The sequence below is a fragment of the Octopus sinensis genome, linkage group LG2 (genome assembly GCF_006345805.1).
Source record: "Octopus sinensis linkage group LG2, ASM634580v1, whole genome shotgun sequence".
Classification (NCBI taxonomy): Eukaryota; Metazoa; Mollusca; class Cephalopoda; order Octopoda; family Octopodidae; genus Octopus; species Octopus sinensis.
Window position 1 is genome coordinate 20,437,535 of NC_042998.1, and position 10,478 is coordinate 20,448,012.

Here is a 10,478-nt window from a genome sequence, read left to right on the forward strand (position 1 = left end):
TGCGTGTGTGTGTCGTTCAATATGTAGAATTTACAAAAGAGCTACTAATAGTTTTCTTTGCACTGAGCCTGAAACATCGCTTGTAGATGCTCTAAAGCATGAAACAATTAGCTCTTATGTAAATTGTGTACATTAACGAAATACAGTGTAGAGGTACATGGCCTAGTGGTTAGAGCAGTGGACTCGCGGTCGAGGGATCGCGGGTTCGAATCCCAGACTGGGTGATGTGTGTGTTTATGAGCGAAATACCTATGCTCCACGCGGCTCTAACAGAAGGTAATGGCGAACTTCTGCTGTCTCTTTCGCCACAACTATCTCATACTCTTTCCTCCTGCATCTAGCAACAACTTACCTGTGACGGACCGGCGTCCTGTCCAGGTGGGAAACCTATACGCCAATGAAACCGGGAAACCAGCCTTTATGAGCCAGGAATGGCTCGAGAAAGAACAAACAACATCAGCAACAATATACAGGATGGAGTACCTTTTTGTTGGTCCGACCTATAACGGAACTGCAAACTATGTATGTATGTAAGTACGAGCTACGAAAACATTCGTACAAAAAATATTTGCCGAAAGATTCATTGGTCTTCAGATATATTCAAACTAATAAAAGAAAAATTATTAAAAGACATATTCGGAGAAAAACATAGAAATAAATCTAAACTTAATGTTTTAAACAACTTATTGTATACTGAAAATAATAACAAATTATTTTTTAGATACCTTTTTGCTATTTATTTTCAAACTGTCTTGTCATTCTTTGAGAAAATAAATGTAAATATAAATACAATGAAACCAAATTACTATTTTTCTTAAAAGATTTTTTTTTACTTGCAGCTTTAACATAATAAATGATTTTTTCGAATAGAATATACTTTTAATTTTATGTATGTTAGGCGGCAAGCTGGCGCCGGGTATAATGCTTAACAGTATTTTGTCCGTTTTTATGATCTGTGTTCAAGTTCCGCCGAGGTCGACTTTACCTTTTATTCTTTCGGGGTCGATGAAATAAGTACTAGTTGAACACCTCCCCCGAATTTGTTGGCCTTGTATCAAAATTTGAAACCGATTTTGTTTGTATGTGCGTGTTGTGTATACCTTCTAACATGCAATAAATATTTCAATGTTCTTTTCTGGTAATGATAATCTATTATATAAAATCCGTTCTGTCTGTCTGTCTGCGTGTCTTCTAGGATCTCGGGCATCCTCCATCTGATTGCGCTCAAATTTGATATGGCGTGTATAAGTCTTGAAAAAATTACAAAAATCGATTCCAGGTGAGAATGCGATCGATAAAGCCGTGGGAACGTGCATTTGTACGCGCACGTACATCAGCCGTTGCGATGTACTTACTGGTACATTAAACTCTTCAGTTGCGTATTTGTGTGAATAAAATCGTTTTTCTTTGGAATAGAAAAAAGTCTTTACTTCTTTTGCTGGTGTCTCAAATTTAGGTTAAATCAGTTTTTCTCAAAGGGGAGGCCTATGGGACGGTCGGACAGTTGTTTTGAGAAAATTTGATTTAAATGTTTGACAACTCAGCACCGTCCATTGGACGGGGGCCATTTTGCTCGTTGTTTCTAAGTTAGACAGAAGGCCAGAAATTTTGAAGGGAAGATTGCCTTCGACCCCAGAACTGGACTAGTACTTTATTTTATTAACCTCTTAGTGATAAACGGCAAGAATGAATTCGGTGGGATTTAAGTTAGGAACATAAAGGGTCAGAAAATATAAACTTTACAAACCACTTTATCCGACTCCCTGTCGATAATACCTGGGACTTAGTCGGTTACGACAATTGATGTTCCAGTTGATCTACTAAACGGAACAGCCTGCTCGTGAAATTAACGTGCAATTGGCTGAACACTCGACAGACACCTGTACCACTTAATATAGTTCTCAGAGAGATTTAATGTTACACAGAATGTGACAAGGCTGGCCCTTTTGAAAAAGAGGTACAACTCATTTTTGCCAGCTGAGTGGACTGGGACAACGTGAAATAAAGTGTCCTGCCAGAATCGAACTAAAAACCTTCTGATCGCGAAACGAATACCCTTAACAACTAGGCCACACGTACATAATCACAATATTTACAATCAGATTATAATCGATTAGATCTACTCGATAATTTCACTGGTATTTTTTTATCGACATTATAAAGAAGTTAAATGTATGTAATTCACTGTCGCCCACTATTTCGATTCACGCTTTACAGTGTATTCATCACTAGGCTTCTGATCGCCGTTGAAATAACTATTTTTAACAGACACATAACTCGAGAAGTCCAAAGATCTCTGGTATTTATTTAATCCGTCAACTTTAGTTGATTATCCGAATGCATGTTCTTTTTTTTACTTTTTAATTTAGAGTTGACTATGACCCTCCACCTACTCGGTAGCAAGGTTGTGAAAAAAAAACATCTTTTTTGTTCATCACCCTTTGAATCTTAAGGTCTTTCAGATTTTTATTGTCCAACATATCGCGATCGTTTATAGAGAGTGGATTAAGGAGTTGCATTTTCTCCCCCAAGAAATCAATTTCAGCTATGTTCCACCCCAGGTGGTTTGGTCCACATCCTATTGTTCCAATTATAATTGCTATGAAGTTTAAAGTGTATCTTGAATACTGAATTTATTTTGGGACTTGCAGTGTTAAAACCACGATAAATCTCAGAGAGACAAAGAGATGAGATTTCGTCCCAGGAGCGGTGCTGAATTTTTCATCAGCCAGGCAGCTGTTCGCAACATCAGTGAATATTTTCCTCACTTTTATTGACAAAGCAATAAATTCCAAAATTTAAAAAACGATGGGAACTTAGTTGCCAATCCAGTATATATACATATACATATACATATATATATATATATATATATACATAAACACACACACATACACACACATATATATATATATATATAGAGAGAGAGAGAGAGAGAGAGAGAGACAGACAGACAGAGAGAGAGAGAGAAATTATTTTCATAATCTACTCAGTTTGACATTAGCTAGATTGAAGAATTTATATGGGCTAACCATAGTATATTCACGTCCAAAACTCGTTGTTGTTTTAGACAGATATGCTAGGCACACAATAATTGAGTTCGACTGTATAAGTATCGGTATCCATTAAACTGATCTTGTCGTAGGCGTATATTAAAAATGATTATTACTAGGGTGACCATAGCATAGCTACAAACTTATCCGTTGAACAAAACTGTCAGAAGCAAATTCGTTCGTTTCTTTCCGTTAATCCATTAATCTGAATCCTTACTTTTCAACAAAAATGTTCACTGATCAGTTAATAATATATTCTCTTTTATTTTTCACGACTTCTTGAAGAGGTTCCACTAGCTTGCCAATATCTGGGCGCTAGAAATCACTGGGTTTTGACTCGAAGTATTCATCAAGCCACGTTTTCAACTCTACGTTGTTGTTGCGCGAAACACTGTACAGAATGTTAAAAAGCAACTGAAAAAAGATGATAATCTGAAGGTTCTGTACCAGGAGAATACGATAGATGCAGTAGAGCTTCCCAACCGACCTCTTGAATTGCATGTTTAGTCAATTATGCGAAGTGGGAGTGAGCCTTGTCGTGTTAAGAAAAAACACGTCGTGTCGCCATATCGAAATTTTGACACTTATCCAACGAGTAAAGTTAACGGGTGATGGTATCATGAGAGCAGCCAATCTGCTGGGCCGAATCCTTTGTGGATTGGCGCGGATCCTTGTGGATGACCTCGTTTAATCAGCTCTCGTTGAACTGAACAGGTCGGTCAGAACAAGGAGAGTCTGTGTGGTCGAATTTCCTCGCTTGAAGCGGGAGAATCCGTTTGTATACAGTTCTTTCTGTAATAGCACCTTCGCTGTATACAGCACAAATATAATATCTCAAGTGGTTTGGCAGCTTTGAGACCTTTGATAGAAACTACTAGAAGGTGTCAAAAAGGCTCGTTGCTTTTATTAGTGCTCCATCGTCATATGTCTGAAAGGAGTTAAAATTTATTCACATATTAAAAACAATAAAAAAAAGTTCTCGAGGAAGAATAAAACCGCGAAATCTATGAAGATATAAAAATATTTTTCATTAAATCAAATAACATGGAAAGAAATGGAAGTATTTATCTTACAACCAAATGTATATATATATAATATATATATATATATATATATATATATATATATATACTTTGATACTTTGATACTTTGATAGGTTTCGGCCATTATTGGCCCAGGCCATGTCTAACTTAATAGCACCACCTGGTGAAGTCTTTCAAGTCAGAATTTGGGCACTATGGCCCACTCAAGTAGAGAGTTATTGTTTACAGAGACATATCCGGGTGTAGGGGGTTTATCCGGGATTTCTTGAAGGAATCTGTCCAAAGACTTCTTGAACCCTATAGGGTCAGTTTCTGTTTTAATGTGTTTTGGTGTAATGTTAAAGAGAGCGGGGCCAATTGAGGTGAAATAATTGTACCGTATTGTTGTTATGAGATGAGAGTGCGATTTTTGTTTTGGGCGGATGGCACGGGGCCCAAGCCTTGGATGTACCTTAAAGGTGATGCCAACATCATTTGGGCAATGCTGATGGAATATTTTCCACATCATGCAGATGATGTAGCGCTCACGACGACGTTGGAGAGAATAGAGTTTTAGCTTTTCTAGTCGACCCCAATAGTCGAGGCCTGTCATGCCATCTATCTTTTTTGTGATTGCCCTTTGAGGTGCTTCAACTTTTATGATACCTTGTATTGTGTGGGGAGACCACAGTGGACAACAGTATTCAAGGTGGGGTCGGGCAAAAGTGGAGAAGAGAAGGATAATGGTGTGGATATCTCTCGATGGAAAGTTCTGAGAATCCAGGAACACATTCTGCGGGCCATGTCAACTTTGGTGTTTATATGAGTGGCCCAGCTTACGTTGTTGTCCACAATTACTCCCAGGTCTCTGATGTTGTTGGACGCCGCGAGAGTTTCACCTGAAGGAAGGGAGTATGGGAGTTTCAGGGCATCCTCTTTTCCAAAGTGGATTAGCTCAAATTTATCCTCGTTCAGCAGCATATTGTTTTTTTCTGCCCATTGGATAACAGCCAGTAGATCTGACTGAAGGCATGTCCGGTCACTCGCCTCATTTATGACCTTCTGTAGCTTGGAGTCATCTGCAAAGATTTTTATGTTGCTGTGCTTGATGATGTCATTAATGTCATTAATGTAAATGATGAAAAGAAGTGGGCCCAGCACAGTGCCTTGCGGAACGCCACTACTGACTTTGGCTGGGCTTGATTTTACCCCTTCAACTACAACATGTTGAGATCTGTCTGTCAGGAAACACTTAATCCATTTCAGTAACTTTCCAGAGACACCAATGTTGGATAGTTTTTTCAATAGGATCTTGTGATCGACCCTGTCGAAGGCCTTACTGAAATCAAGGTAGATGACATCGGTGTTGGAGCCCTCTCCCAAAGCTCTCAAAATGTCCTCAAAGTGATGCAGGAGCTGCGTTAGGCAGTCCCTTCCATTACGGAACCCATGTTGGTTGGAGATCAGCCGTCTGTTGCTTTCCAGAAATTGGGTTATTCGAGATCTCACCACCCTCTCAAATACCTTGATGATATGAGAGGTGAGTGAGATCGGACGGAATTCACTGCAAGGGACTTGTTTCCCTTTTTGAAAACTGGGACAACAAACTGGGACAGAAGGTTTTTTGGAATATAGCCAGCATCCAGTGAGTTTCTCCACAGATTAGCAAGGGGAGATGCAAGTTGGTGTCGACACACCTTCAGGACACAAGCAGGGAACCTATCGGGGCCTACTGCTGAATTGTTTTTATTTCGGTATCGCGCCGCTAAGACATCAGGGGCACTAAACGTTATGTCCGATATAGTGTGTTGGGGGTTGACATCACTGATACAGCCCAGATCGGCCATATCAGGATTGCTGAAAACAGAGCAGTATTGTTTCTGCAGTATCTCGGCCATGGATTTGGCATTATCTTGGAGAGTGCCAGTTTCGTCAATTAGAGGGCCTACAGTGGAGACAGTGACCCTGCGTTTCCTCGCAAATGAAAAGAACACTTTGGGGTGAGTTTGATTTTTTCAATGGCCCACTTCTCCTCAGCTGATCTTTGGTTATTGATGAGGGTCTTCATGCATTGTTGGAGGTTATATTTTTTGGATTCAAGCAGTGCGATAGCCGTCGAATGTGTGTGTTGCTGTTGGCAGTACTTTAGTTTGTTAATTTTTTTGTTTGTTCTTTTTATTTTTCTGATAATGGTTTTTCTGTTTTGGGGGATTCTGCACTTTTTGTTCACAGGTCTTGGTGGGAGAGTGTTTTGCACATATGTCTGTGACGGTGTCTACAAAGATCTGCCAAGATGTTTTATGGTTGGTGGAGATGTGTGTATGTGTAAAGGACCAGTCAACATTTGATAGCTCGTTCCTGATTGCATCCCAGTTGGCTTTATGGAGATCCATGTTGTCAAATGGGTGGGCTGGAGGAAGGTCACTAGGATTAGCTTTCGCTGGTGGAATTTCATGTTACAGAGAACCATGTCATGGTCTGAAAGAAGGGTTTTTTCCACTGTAACGTTATGTATAGTGTTAGTGTGGTTACTAAACACTAGGTCCAAAATGTTCTGATGTCTTGTTGGTGCAAGGACAAGTTGGGACAAGAAAAACTCATTCGTAAAGTCGAAAAGTGACTCTGCTGCTTCTTTGTCAGCGGTTGAGGCGGGAGTGCTTGGTTTCAAACAGTTTGTAGTCCAGTCAACACAGGGTAGATTGAAGTCTCCCATCATGAGTATGTTGCTAGAATGGCACTGTTGAATAAAGCACTTAATGCTGTTGAGGCATTCTTTAAAGCACAGTATGGGTGTTTGGGGCGGCCTATAGAGCCCAATTACTGTCAGGTCATTGGCTTTGTTGTGCACGGTGACTGATTCACAGTAGCCGTTGGAGAATATACTATTCCATCTGCCGTCGTAATGAATCATGCAGGAAAATGGCAGTTCCACCCTTCCTCCTGCCGATACGATCCGCGCGGATGGTTGTGAAATTCTTCACTCTCACTTCGGCTTCCAAGTGGGAGTTGTCAAGGGGGTCTCAGTGAGAATGAAGAAAGGGATGTGGTGTGAATGGTTACCAACCCAGTCTTCAATGAATTGGACCTTCCATTTTTGTGCATTGATGGAAGGGCTGACACCTTGTGCATTGAGTAGGAATGTGGAGGTTAGTGTAGTGGCTGGTTTTGACTGTTGCAGGGGGCTTGGATTTTTTGTGTGTGTTAGTGGCAGCAATGTGGGGAATTGGTGCACTGGGGTAATAGCATAGGATGGTGTTGAGTGATGGCTAGAATGTTTTTGTGTATCTCTTTTGCCATGTTCAACATGGCTAAAAAAGAATTTTCCTGCTTAGGGAGCAGTTTTTGGCTGGAGGTGTGGTTGCACTGTTGGATAGGGTTGTAGTTTCCACTTTTGTTGTTGTTGTTTTTGTGTCATCCTGAAAAGACTGGGCCAGCATTACTGCAGCATGGTGTGTTCTATTTTTATTGTTATTCAGGTTTGTGTGTTGGCTTGAGGCCCCGTTCTGTTTGTGCGTCGGGTCCCTGGAAGATGAGTGAAGGGACAGTCACTCAGTAGACATGTTCTCTCACGTTGGGAATACCGGCAGATTTGGGACTCCGAGTTGTGTGTGTTTTGAATTTCGATTTACTATTTGGTGGTGTGTGATGTTATTGTGGGATGCGTGCTTTGGCCTTGGCCGGTAGTGCGTCTGGTGCCGGGTAGATTCGTGAAGATGCAGTCACTATTTGTGCAGAGTCTGGCGCAGTGAATAGCGGCATATTTGGGGATTTCTTGTTTGTGCCGTGGGGGGGGGCATTCTGCTCCTATTTCTTTAAGTTTTTGTTACTGCAGTAGTATTGAGGTGGTGATGTGGGGGAAGAGGGCAGTGGTTTCTTATTTGTTTTCTGTTGGTATTTTTGGTGATAGAAGACGATGGTGGCAGCGGTGGTGATGATGATGATAATTGTGGTGGTTGCTGTGAGAGCGATGAAAAGATACTGGCATTTAGTGAATCATCTAGTAAGCTAGAGTTGAGGAGTGGCTGTTGTTGTTCTTGTTGCTGTGGCTGTTGTTGTTGTTGTTGTGCTTGACCGATGTTAGGGTCAGCCATTGTGCTGGGAACCAGGAGTGGCTCATTCTGTTGTTGTTGTTGTTGTGGCTGCTGATTTTCTAGCTGTTGTTGTTCTTGAACTGTGAAAATATGTAGAAGCTTTTCATAATGGCCTCTTATCAGTTTGAAAGATACTTCGATATGTTTCAACTTGCTACGAATCTGTTTGACGGATCGTGTGTTGACCACTTGTGATGTTTTTTCGGCAATCTCATTCAAACACAAGCAGAATATATATATATATATATATACAAATGTGTCATATTTTCCGTTTGTTGTTTTTTTATATACATACATACATACATACATTATATATATATATATATATATATATATATATATATATATATATATATATGTAAATATATATATATGTAAATATATTATATATATGTATATATGTATATATGTATAAATATATGTATATATATGTATATGTATATATGTATATATATATATATATATATGTATATTATGTTATATAATGTATATGTATATATATATGTATATGTATATATATATGTATATGTATATATCTATATATATATATTATATATGTATATATATGTATATGTATATATATATATATATATATAATATGTATATATATATATATATATATGTAATACTAAGCAATAAGGGTTTAGCAACGAGTTGCCTTACCACATACCGAATTTAGAAATAGCAGTCAAAGGGTTATAGCTATTTCTTCTACTAAAAAGGGAGATCTCAGTAAAAACAGCATTTGGAAGGCAGACACAAACAGGTAAGAGAGAATGAATTGACTGCAATCTATCATACATTTTTTAGTTATCCACGGACGTACGTTTCGAAATCAAGTTTTAAGGAAAGCATAAGAACTAAATATATATACATATATATATATATATATATATATATACATATATATATATACATATATATATATATGATATATATATATATATGTTATATGTATATATATATACGTGTAGTAAATAAACATACGTACATATACTAAACACGCAGACGAACGGAAAACACAGAAGGTCACCAACCCCAGTTATCGGCCAGAGGGTTGAGTGCAATTTCGGCCATTGTGTGTGTGTGTATGCATGTACGTACTTACTACGTACATACGTGTGTATGTATATGTATATATATTTGTACATGTGTGTGTTTGTGTGTGTGTGTATGTGTCTGCGTATGCACTTACGTGTCTGTATATTGTGACTTCATTGAAAACAAATTCGTTGAAAGCCTATTGACCAGAGGATATATTCGTTGAAAAGCAAAATGGTAGGTAGGAAAAATTTTCGTAGAAAAAAAAAACATCAGAACTTAATATGAACTGAATTTTGTTTTTAAAAACAATTTATGGTAATTTTGAAATAAAAACAAATTATTTTTAAATGAAATCTATTTTCGATTTATTTTCAGGCTGTCGTTTTAACAGAAAATTCATTTAAAAACGAAATACATCGAAACTTGATATCAACTACTTTTTTTAACAAACAATTTATTGTAATTCTAAATCAAATAATGTTTGATATATTTGTAACGTATAGTGTCTAAAGCAGAATATCTATTTGAATGATTTATATTCTTTTCTGCTAATAACAATAATGATGGTTTAAAATTTTGCCACAAGGGCAGTAATTTGGGGCGCGTAATTTGTTCAACTGGTACTTATTTTATCGATTTCGAAAGGATGAAAGGTAAAGTCGACCTCGGCGGAATTTGAACTCGGGCGAAATACCTAGTGGAACCTCTGCCAAGAGGTCGGGAAATAAAAGAGAATATATTATTAACTGATCAGTGAAACTTGTTGTTGAAAAGTAAGGATTCAGATTAATGGTTTAACGGAAAGAAAGGAACGAATTTATCTGACAGCCCAATACATGCACACGCACGCGCGCACATACACATGCATACACTTAATGTAAACCGTATTGAAATCAGATGGAATAAATATCAGAATTAGAGAGACTATTAAGCTACAGCAACGGGCTAATAGCAGCACTGCAATAGATTGGTTTAAGAATTTAAAGGAAAAGCATAGAAGAGCAGTTTGATATTGTATATTTTTATACATCAATATCGAGATCGTTGGGCGGAATAACTATTTCTTTAATATCCAAAAGGGGCTAAACACAGAGAGGACAGACAAACGGATTAAGTCGATTATATCGACCCCAGTGCGTAACTGGAGCTTATTTAATCGACCCCGAAACGATGAAAGGCAAAGTCGACCTCGGCGGAATTTGAACTCAGAACGTAGCGGCACACGAAATACCCATTTCTTTACTACCCACAAGGGGCTAAACACACAG